Here is a 10482-nt window from a genome sequence, read left to right as displayed (position 1 = left end):
TTAATGGCCAAAGTTGCGCTACGAAACTGCTGTAGGTGCAGTTTTTAATTTCCTGTTTTACACATCTTATTCAAAGATAGATTCTGGGCAGTAGGGAAGGTGTTTCAAAAAACTAAGAGAGGTTTTTGTTAAGTACGGATTGGTTCACAAAAGCCTCCTTAAGTTTTTCCAAATACGTTTTCTGTGAGAAATTATGAGCTCTGTCCCAAGCCATATTTTTCAGCCAGAACAGCAGTTTCGTAGCAGCTGAAGCTAAATAATCCAATCTCAGTCACTAGTTTTAAACTGCAAGTGGAAATGTTGAAAAGGGAATATCTTCAAGGGATCCTTCAAAATTATCAATCTTCAGCAAAGTTAATACAGGTGGAGGAAACATGTATTCGAATGCAACTTTAAACTTTTGTCATAAAGTGAACACATTTACTACAGTCCAAAATATGTCAGGCAGCTTGGAAGAACTTTTATCTTCACACATGGACAAAGGTTGACAGCACACAAAGACGTGGCATTCTGATATTTTTGTATAATAAAAGGATAAATATATGTTACATTTTATTAAAAAATCTTGCCGTAGCTAGTATGGGAATGCTTAGTACTGCAGCATATATTTTGACAATGGATATGTTTGGGCCAATAGCTGATAATGCAGGTGGAATTGTGGGAATGAGTCAACAGCCTGAACGAGTAAGAGAAATTACAGATCTTCTTGATGCAGTCGGGAACACCACAAAAGCTACCACCAAAGGCTCTGCAATTGGATCTGCTGCATTAGTTTCTTTTCTTTTATTCAGTGCCTATATGAAGTATCAGCTTATGCTCATCAACCATTTATGCAGGTTGATATAGCTATTCCAGAGGTATTTCTTGGAGGTCTATTGGGATCGATGTTTATTTTCCTATTCAGTGCATGGGCATGTTATGCAGTTGTATCTCCTGTTTTAATTGGTGTCTCATTTAAGATTCTGGGTCAGTATACAGATCAGCCTTTACTTGGTGCCAAAGTTGTTGTTTCAATGCTAATGTTTGCAACGGTCTCTGGTATTCTCATGGCCTTGTTTTTGTATACTGCTGGAGGTGCTTGGGATAATGAAAATTGAAGAGCAAAAGGAGTTTTTGCAATCAGGTGGCAGAGAAGTAAAAATCTCAAGGGAAATGGAAATTGTTTAAAACAGTTTCGCAGTTTCGTAGCGCGCTACGAAATTGCGAAACTGCTGTAGGTGTTGTTTTTAAAACGCAGGCAAACAGTTTGAAAGAAGAATCAGAAATTTGAAAAGGGAACACCTCAGTGACATGAAAGGGATCAAAGGAAGCTGCTACAGCCATTCAACATATGCCAGGTGTACCTTTAACAAAAGGTGAAATCTTTTAACCTAAGTTTAAGATTTTTGGTTATAAAGCCACTTTATTCTCGGTGATTAGGGTTTTGAGGGAGCTGCATACGAGAAGTTGGTTGGCACACCTGTCCATCAAAGAAGCTTCCAGCATATCAGAAACATGGTGAGGCCCTATATTCTTGGCTCATTAAAGACTTAAAGTACCTGCTGCTGAATACTTGAAGTGATGGAGGACCAGAACCGAAAATTTAGGGATATTCTCAGCCAACATGGAGCGGATCAAAGCCTTCAATATCCAAAGCCAACATGGGACATTAATTGCTCATCTCATGCCATCTCAGCCAAACGAAGAGGAAGCCAAGTGTCAAAGCTGCAAGGAGGAATCAATTTATGAAGAAGATAGAGTTAGAGTTATAACAAAATTAGAACTCTTTAGAACTTCTGTTAGTGGTTATTGTATTAAATAGTTTGTTAAAAGCAGATAGGTGTCATTAGTGGCAGTCATCGAGCTCCCCTCATGCTGGAGGAGGAAGCCCCAAGTAGTTAGAGTCATGTTTCTATATATAGCTGAATGATCGATGTAATTAGGGTTGGATATTGTTGAGAAACAGAGTTTATTTTGGCTTATGTAAGAACTTGTTTTCAGTAATACAAATGACTGCTTTTTCTTCTCAGGATTCATACATTGTTTCAGATGCTCAAGATATATGTGGTTTTGTTTTATCCTTTATGTTTTACAGCTTTATAGATACACAATCACTCAGAATTCACTCTGCTGCTCTGATTTCCTGTGTGTATTTGTAAGTTGAGGTTTATTTGAGAGGTGTCTTGAGTGTTTAAACATTACATGCCCTGACTTCTATGAATGAGTGGTTTTATAGTTTGTTGAAATGATGATTAACTCCATGAGCCCAATGGAAATCTTTGTAAGGTCTGTCCAGCCAATTTATATGTTAAATTTACTTTGCAAGAGTTAGCCATCTCATCAATATTTAAAATCAATAACCCTTTGAGAGAGCCCTCTCAGGCTAAGGAGGCTAAGCCTTAGTCAAAAGTCTGGTTTGAAATAGTTACACAGAGTCTGACTGATTAGCAGCCTTCAGTGCTTGATTTTGTGATAACATTTTGGTGCGTCTGCCGGGAGCCTAAAGATTATTCTTTCCCGAAATCATGAAGCTGAACTTCTGAAGGTAGCAGGAGCTCAGAAGGTTTTTGAGGCTGCAAAACTACCTTGGCGACTCCATTGTTGAAGAATTCGAAATTCATAGGTTCATGGTGATTCCACTGGAGTTATGAAGGACCCAGATGTTACCATTCTTATTTCAAGGTATGCATGCATAGATTTTTCAGGAATTCATGGTTTCCCAAATCATTTTCCCAAGGATGCATATTTTCTAAGGAATGGTCCAAAATTCAACGGAGAAGATTTGAGTTTAACTTTGAAGCATATATCAGATTTTTGTGAATTTTCACAGCTTCTTAGAGTTAAACATGAGGATGTTTGCATTATGTTATTCTATGATTCACTTCAAGGGAAATGTAAACAATGGATTGAAAGCTTTCCTATCAAATTCATTAAGTCATTTCAAGACTTATGGCTTATGTTTTTGGAGGAATGGATAGATAGATCAGATGTGGTGGCAAACTCTCCTTCAGTTCAAGGTTTCAAACAATGGAATAATGATCATAGTAATGGAGAAACAAATGAAAATTTTTCTTTGTCCTTGTCCTCGTATCTAAAATCATTTGACTGCAAGGCAGAGGATAAGATGAGATTTTTGGATGAAGTTGCTGAGGACATTGAGAAAGACATTGAAGGTTTAGAAGGTCAAATTCAGGCATATAGTTTTCATGATCATGATCATTATTTTCAGCAGCTTTCTATGGCAGAACATAAGGAGAGAGTATTGTTTCCTTTCTCTTTCACGATTGAGGAAATGTACACTGTTGTTGAAGATCAGTTTGCATAGCCGGAAAGTTACAAGAAAAATCAAGCTGATCATGTATTCTGGGATCCTATAGCTGATTACATGGAAGAGTTTTACTCTCCAGTGTTTCAGTTTTCCTATAAAGATCAGAGACAATTTCAGTGGCAGCGGTCATCATACTATCATATTGGCTCTGAACTCCGATGCAGTCAAAGAAATCAAATATCAGATAAGACAAATGATTGGCTACATTGGAAATTTCACATTGATTGAGCTGAAAGAAGTTTGAGTTGTTAGGGTAGGTAGGTAGGAAAATGCAAATAAGCTCAAGGTTGACTGAGCATTTATTTTTCAGTAGATGTAGATTTCTTTCTCCTACAGTGATCATCAAGCTTAAGCCCAAGGTGAAGGCCCAAGAAGCTGGAAAGGGATGTTTGTCAAGCAAATTTCTGTTTGTCATAAATGGATAAGACACTGGACCTACGAGTTCTTAGTGTACTACAGGAGCACACTATCCCAAGTGGAGCCATTGTTATCACTCAAGAAAAAAAAAGTTAAATTTTTCACATCAGTTCGATTGTTTGTCAAAGGCGCATAAATCCTTTCTATCAGTTTCGCAGCGCAGCATGTTTTAAGTGATTTCGTAGCGCATAATTCATATTTTGCACTGGCTGCGCTACGAAATTGGGGATTTGTTCGAATCCATAGGAATTATTTCACAACTGTCATATCCATCAAAATCCATTGGGTTTGCATCAACAGTTGTCAGCTTATAAGGTTTTTAGTACCCCAGCAGTTGGTGTTTCATTGAGTTTATCTGGAGCACTCTTTCCTTGGAAGAAGCCTTCTGTGGTAATCAGTGGAATAAACAAGGGATCAGACTGTGGATATCATATCATTTATTTTGACACTTTTGCAAGTGCAAGGGAAGCTCTCATGTCAGGGGTTCCTTCTATTGCAATATCTTTGAATTGGGAATAAGATGAGAGCAGCGACAGTGATTTCAAGGAAGCAGTGGAAATCTGTCTGCCTTTAATATATGCTGCAATACAAGATACTGAAAAAGATCTATTTCCTAAAGGTTGTCTATTAAAGGTTGATATCTCAACACACCCATCTGTGAATAAGGGATTCAGAATTACTGGGCCAAATGACACCCCTTACAGATGACAACTGGTCATATAAAGAGGAGAACCTATGATTTTCGTTATGTTGTGTTTGGTTACAATCAAGAATGTGCCAATCCATCCATGCAAAAACCCGCACATGGTAGCAATGGCATAGAAGAGGTTATGAAGTTGGAAAGCCTGGAACCCATATTATCTAGTCAGAGATATCAAAATGTAGCAGAGTTTGAGTTAGTATGGTGGAACAGAGGAAATAGTGCAAAGAGAAAAGTCTCTATTTGGCGTCCTATTCTTCCACCTGGATGCTTTTATGTCGGTGATATTGCAGTTTCAGGATATGCTTCAAAGTTTGGTACTACATCAGGTTAAAGGCACCCCTGTTGTTTGTGCCATGGTAACTGTTATTCAATGGAGGAACGAGATTGCTTGGTTCACTACTGAAGGAAACATCATCACAGCTGCATAAAGATGATAGAACAGTTTCGCAGCGCGCTGCGAAACCCCTGTAGCAGCCTGTTTCAGCATAAAAACTCTGCTTTCTGTGTTTACTAGTCAACTTCCAGGAGGTCTCTAAAGCAACTTAAAGCCTATTTTGGGAAATGGAAAGAGGTTTTTATTCCTAATAGACTGAACTAGAAAAACCTCCTTCAGTTTCCTCAAAAACATTACGATCTGAGAGAAATTAATGGCCAAAGTTGCGCTACGAAACTGCTGTAGGTGCAGTTTTTAATTTCCTGTTTTACACATCTTCTTCAAAGATAGATTCTGGGCGGTAGGGAAGGTGTTTCAAAAAACCAAGAGAGGTTTTTGTTAAGCACGGATTGGTTCACAGAAACCTCCTTCAGTTTTTCAAAATACGTTTTCTGTGAGAAATTATGAGCTCTGTCCCAAGCCATATTTTTCAGCCAGAACAACAGTTTCGTAGCAGCTGAAGCTAAATAATCCAATCTCAGTCACTAGTTTTAAACTGCAAGTGGAAATGTTGAAAAGGGAATATCTTCAAGGGATCCTTCAAAATTATCAATCTTTAGCAAAGTTAATACAGGTGGAGGAAACATGTATTCGAATGCAACTTTAAACTTTTGTCATAAAGTGAACACATTTACTACAGTCCAAAATATGTCAGGCAGCTTGGAAGAACTTTTGTCTTCACACATGGACAAAGGTTGACAGCACACAAAGACGTGGCATTCTGATATTTTTGTATAATAAAAGGATAAATATATGTTACATTTTATTAAAAAAGCTTGCCGTAGCTACTATGGGAATGCTTAGTACTGCAGCATATATTTTGACAATGGATATGTTTGGGCCAATAGCTGATAATGCAGGTGGAATTGTGGGAATGAGTCAACAGCCTGAACGAGTAAGAGAAATTACAGATCTTCTTGATGCAGTTGGGAACACCACAAAAGCTACCACCAAAGGCTCTGCAATTGGATCTGCTGCATTAGTTTCTTTTCTTTTATTCAGTGCCTATATGAAGTATCAACTTATGCTCATCAACCATTTATGCAGGTTGATATAGCTATTCCATAGGTATTTCTTGGAGGTCTATTGGGATCGATGCTTATTTTCCTATTCAGTGCATGGGCATGTTATGCAGTTGTATCTCCTGTTTTAATTGGTGTCTCATTTAAGATTCTGGGTCAGTATATAGATCAGCCTTTACTTGGTGCCAAAGTTGTTGTTTCAATGCTAATGTTTGCAACGGTCTCTGGTATTCTCATGGCCTTGTTTTTGTATACTACTGGAGGTGCTTGGGATAATGAAAATTGAAGAGAAAAAGGAGTTTTTGCAATCAGGTGGCAGAGCAGTAAAAATCTCAAGGGAAATGGAAATTGTTTAAAACAGTTTCGCAGTTTCGTAGCGCGCTACGAAATTGCGAAACTGCTGTAGGTGTTGTTTTTAAAACGCAGGCAAACAGTTTGAAAGAAGAATCAAAAATTTGAAAAGGGAACACCTCAGTGACATGAAAGGGATCAAAGGAAGCTGCTACAACCATTCAACATATGCTAGGTGTACCTTTAACAAAAGGTGAAATCTTTTAACCTAAGTTTAAGATTTTTGGTTATAAAGACACTTTATTCTCGGTGATTAGGGTTTTGAGGGAGCTGCATACGAGAAGTTGGTTGGCACACCTGTCCATCAAAGAAGCTTCCAGCATATCAGAAACATGGTGATGCCCTATATTCTTGGCTCATTAAAGACTTAAAGTACCTGCTGCTGAATACTTGAAGTGATGGAGGACCAGAACCGAAAATTTAGGGATATTCTCAGCCAACATGGAGCGGATCAAAGCCTTCAGTATCCAAAGCCAACATGGGACATTAATTTCTCATCTCATGCCATCTCAGCCAAACGAAGAGGAAGCCAAGTGTCAAAGCTGCAAGGAGGAATCAATTTATGAAGAAGATAGAGTTAGAGTTATAACAAAATTAGAACTCTTTAGAACTTCTGTTAGTGGTTATTGTATTAAATAGTTTGTTAAAAACAGATAGGTGTCATTAGTGGCAGTCATCGAACTCCCCTCATGCTGGAGGAGGAAGCCCCAAGTAGTTAGAGTCATGTTTCTATATATAGCTGAATGATCGATGTAATTAGGGTTGGATATTGGAGAAAACAAAGTTTATTTTTGGCTTATGTAAGAACTTGTTTTCAGTAATACAAATGACTGCTTTTTCTTCTCAGGATTCATACATTGTTTCAGATGCTCAAGATATATATGGTTTTGTTTTATCCTTTATGTTTTACAGCTTTATAGATACACAATCACTCAGAATTCACTCTGCTGCTCTGATTTCCTGTTTGTATTTGTAAGTTGAGGTTTATTTGAGAGGTGTCTTGAGTGTTTAAACATTACATGCCCTGACTTCTATGAATGAGTGGTTTTATAGTTTGCTGAAATGATGATTAACTCCATGAGCCCAATGGAAATCTTTGTAAGGTCTGTCCAGCCAATTTATATGTTAAATTTACTTTGCAAGAGTTAGCCATCTCATCAATATTTAAAATCAATAACCCTTTGAGAGAGCCCTCTCAGGCTAAGGAGGCTAAGCCTTAGTCAAAAGTCTGGTTTGAAATAGTTACACAGAGTCTGACTGATTAGTAGCCTTCAGTGCTTGATTTTGTGATAACAGAACCCCAACCACCATTACATGGAATGTTTGGAAAGACATATATTGGGAGATTTGCAGACATCAAAGACCCATTAGAAGAGGAAATTGCGCAAAAGGAAGCAGAAAATATTGTGGAAGATGACAATGATGAAACTCTAGAGGACGAAGAGTTTGGATTATGTGACATTGTTGATTAAATTTAAGTTATACCTGGAAATCAAGCTTTGCAATGTTTTGACTCTGACATTTCATGAAAAGAATAATCAATGAATTAAAGTTGTTATGTGTTCAATATTTGTAATTTGTGATTTTCGCATTGATTTTTAAGTTAATTATTATTTTTTGAAAAAAAAGTTGTTATTATTATTTTTTTGACATGAAATTCATAAAAAAAACTATTATTTGACCATTTTTAGTTAATATTTTTGTATAAAAATTGTGATTTTGACATGTTAATTCTAGCAAAAAATTATCAAAACGTTTAGTTTTTTTGTTATATTTATGTTAAAAATGGTTATTTTTATGTCCATTGTTAAAAAATGTTGTTTTTTAGAAACAATTATTTCATGTGGATTGAAAAATTAATTAAGGATGTATAAATATGTACATTATCTAAAATTCAAACTATCGACTTTCTAATTTAAAAACGCAAAACATTAAAAACCCCCCTAAAAAAAAAATAAATTAAAATAGAGAACAAGAAAATATGAATAAAATGACGACTTCAAAAACTATCAAATTTAGAAAATAATTTTTTACATTTCACACACTATAAAATTAAAAGTCAAAAAATAGGTCTTTTAAAAAAAGGGTGTGATGCAGAATACTCACTTTTTAAAATCAGCATGAAAATCACTACCATTCTAAAACTTGATTTCATCCTTGAACATGAAAAAAAATTAAAGTTCCAAAAACCATGTTCTAAAAAAAACATGTGTATTCTGCATCACCACTTTTGAAAATCGGGTCATTTTTTTGCTATCTCTACGAAACGGGTAATAGTATCAGTTCTCGTTTCAAAGTTTACATTGTTAAATACAATAGTAAAAGGGTAATCGACTATCAAGAACAATCAGATTCTCTTCTATGACTGAAAACGACACTTGCGACACTTTCAAATCAAGAAACGACAGTACAATTACGCTACTTCTTTGTAAAGGAGAACTGAAAATGACTCAAAAAATACATAAAAACATTTACAATTCTTTGCACAATGGAGGCGGAATAACAACAAGGAAAGGGGTTTCAAACAAAGGTGTACTGACTACAGGCAGCAAAACTCCTGAATAGATCTGAAAAGAGTGAACACAAAAACCAAAATTCAGGAACAAGGGCTTATCTGATCAGCGCACCTGTAACACAGTGAAACTGAAATGCAACGCACCTACTTCACTTGGCAAGTGCACTGCATTTGAAGTTCACAGAACAGACAGTGCGCTGGACCAGGGACGAGACTTTGATTGGATTCCAGGTCACAGTTTGCAATTCAGTTCAGGGATATAGGCCAAGCAAGTGGTAATCAGTAAATCAATCACAGGGGTGGATCTAAGGAGGTTACTAGAGCCACCACAAGGGCAATTAGAGAGCTTGTAAATCAATTGTTTAATTCATAAACAAAACCCGTAGATTAACTGAAGCAGCATTGATCTACTTTGCACTTGCATAGAAAATACAGTTCGAAGGCTAGCTGGCTTGACTTCAGGCTCCGTCTGTAAGTTTATAAAGTAAACAAATGTAGATGAACAAACAATCTACTCACTCCCCAGTGGAGTCGCCATTTTTTTTACCGAGAATAGTGTCTATGTAGAACTACTAATCCCACTAAGGTTGGTAGCTACCTTAGAAACAAACAAACTAAATCTACTTTCGTTTTCCTTTATGAGAGATAGATGAGAGAAGAATAAAGGAGACCAACCTCTGTCTTGCGCTTGTTTCCTTGCTTGATTCCTCTCTCTTCTGATAGTCCTTTGCTACTTGCTTTCGTAACCAGCTTCACAGAGTACCTGTAGAATCGAAGCAGCATAACACTATACGAGAACATAGGTCTATTATCATAAGCAATATAGGATCAGATGTATATTAACCACACAAATGCATAAAACATCAATCACACAAGTGTATGGAGGAAAACTTGAATAGTTTTATTGATAATCAAGAAAGAGCCAAGAGAATTACAACCAATTGTTCTGACCCAGCATCATCCTCTCAACAAGTAAGCCCTTCTTCACCTCATGAAAAGCTTATATCACCCAACACTATGATGTTGTCTCAAGAAACCAACAGCAATTCCTTACAAGATGCAAAATTCCAACCTCTGGATCTCTGGGATGAGGGATCCATATATAGATGTCTGCAAGGGAGGTGAGTCAGCTTGAGATTTGATTAGTGTCTTCCCTCTGATAATTCTTGATTCCACTTGGAGATTGACGATCTCTTACTCATCCCTGGTCGAATTCAGAGAGGCAAGTGTCACAGGAGAAGTTTCTGGAAGATTCCATGCTTCTCCACCTTGTGGATTGACCCTACCATTTGTCCCTTCTCGCCCATCACACACCATAGAAGGGCTTTTTGAAATTAAACGCACCTACTATGTGTATTTAGGTGGGATGCAACACACTTTGCCTATGGAGCAGGTGAAATGGTCCAGTTTTGACCAGTTCTGAGTAGTTTTTCATGGAGAACTTATGGGAGATGCTGTAATCAATTGACCTTGTTCTTTTAGGGGTTGGAACAACACCTTTAGGGACTTAGGAGCCCTTGATTTATTGACATTTATGCTTGGGGTTGCAGTGCCCAAAAATGTCTATAACAGGGATATCTGATACTTCCTACAAGTATCCATGCTTAGGAAAAGACTTGCAACATGATTTTTCACTAATCCAAACACTGTCCAATCATCAAAATAAACCTCAAAAAACATATGAATAAATTCTTTAAAGGCTACGACTACCACCCTAGAAAAGATCAAAGGGGC

The 10482-nt window shown here is 37.0% G+C and overlaps 2 pseudogenes; both read left to right on the top strand.

Annotated features, from left to right (window-relative positions):
* Positions 1-579: 579 nt before the first annotated feature.
* On the top strand, positions 580-1097 carry LOC149172493 (pyrophosphate-energized membrane proton pump 2 pseudogene; annotated as a pseudogene).
* A 4553-nt stretch (positions 1098-5650) lies between these two features.
* LOC149172492 (pyrophosphate-energized membrane proton pump 2 pseudogene) lies at positions 5651-6168 on the top strand (annotated as a pseudogene).
* The last annotated feature ends 4314 nt before the right edge of the window (positions 6169-10482 follow it).

Source organism: Pinus tabuliformis, chromosome 4_2 (assembly GCF_031772625.1).
Source record: "Pinus tabuliformis cultivar Carrire ecotype Pingquan chromosome 4_2, CPIR1, whole genome shotgun sequence".
Taxonomy (NCBI): domain Eukaryota; kingdom Viridiplantae; phylum Streptophyta; class Pinopsida; order Pinales; family Pinaceae; genus Pinus; species Pinus tabuliformis.
Note: the sequence above shows the minus strand (reverse complement) of the source record. Positions and strands in the feature narration are given on the sequence as shown.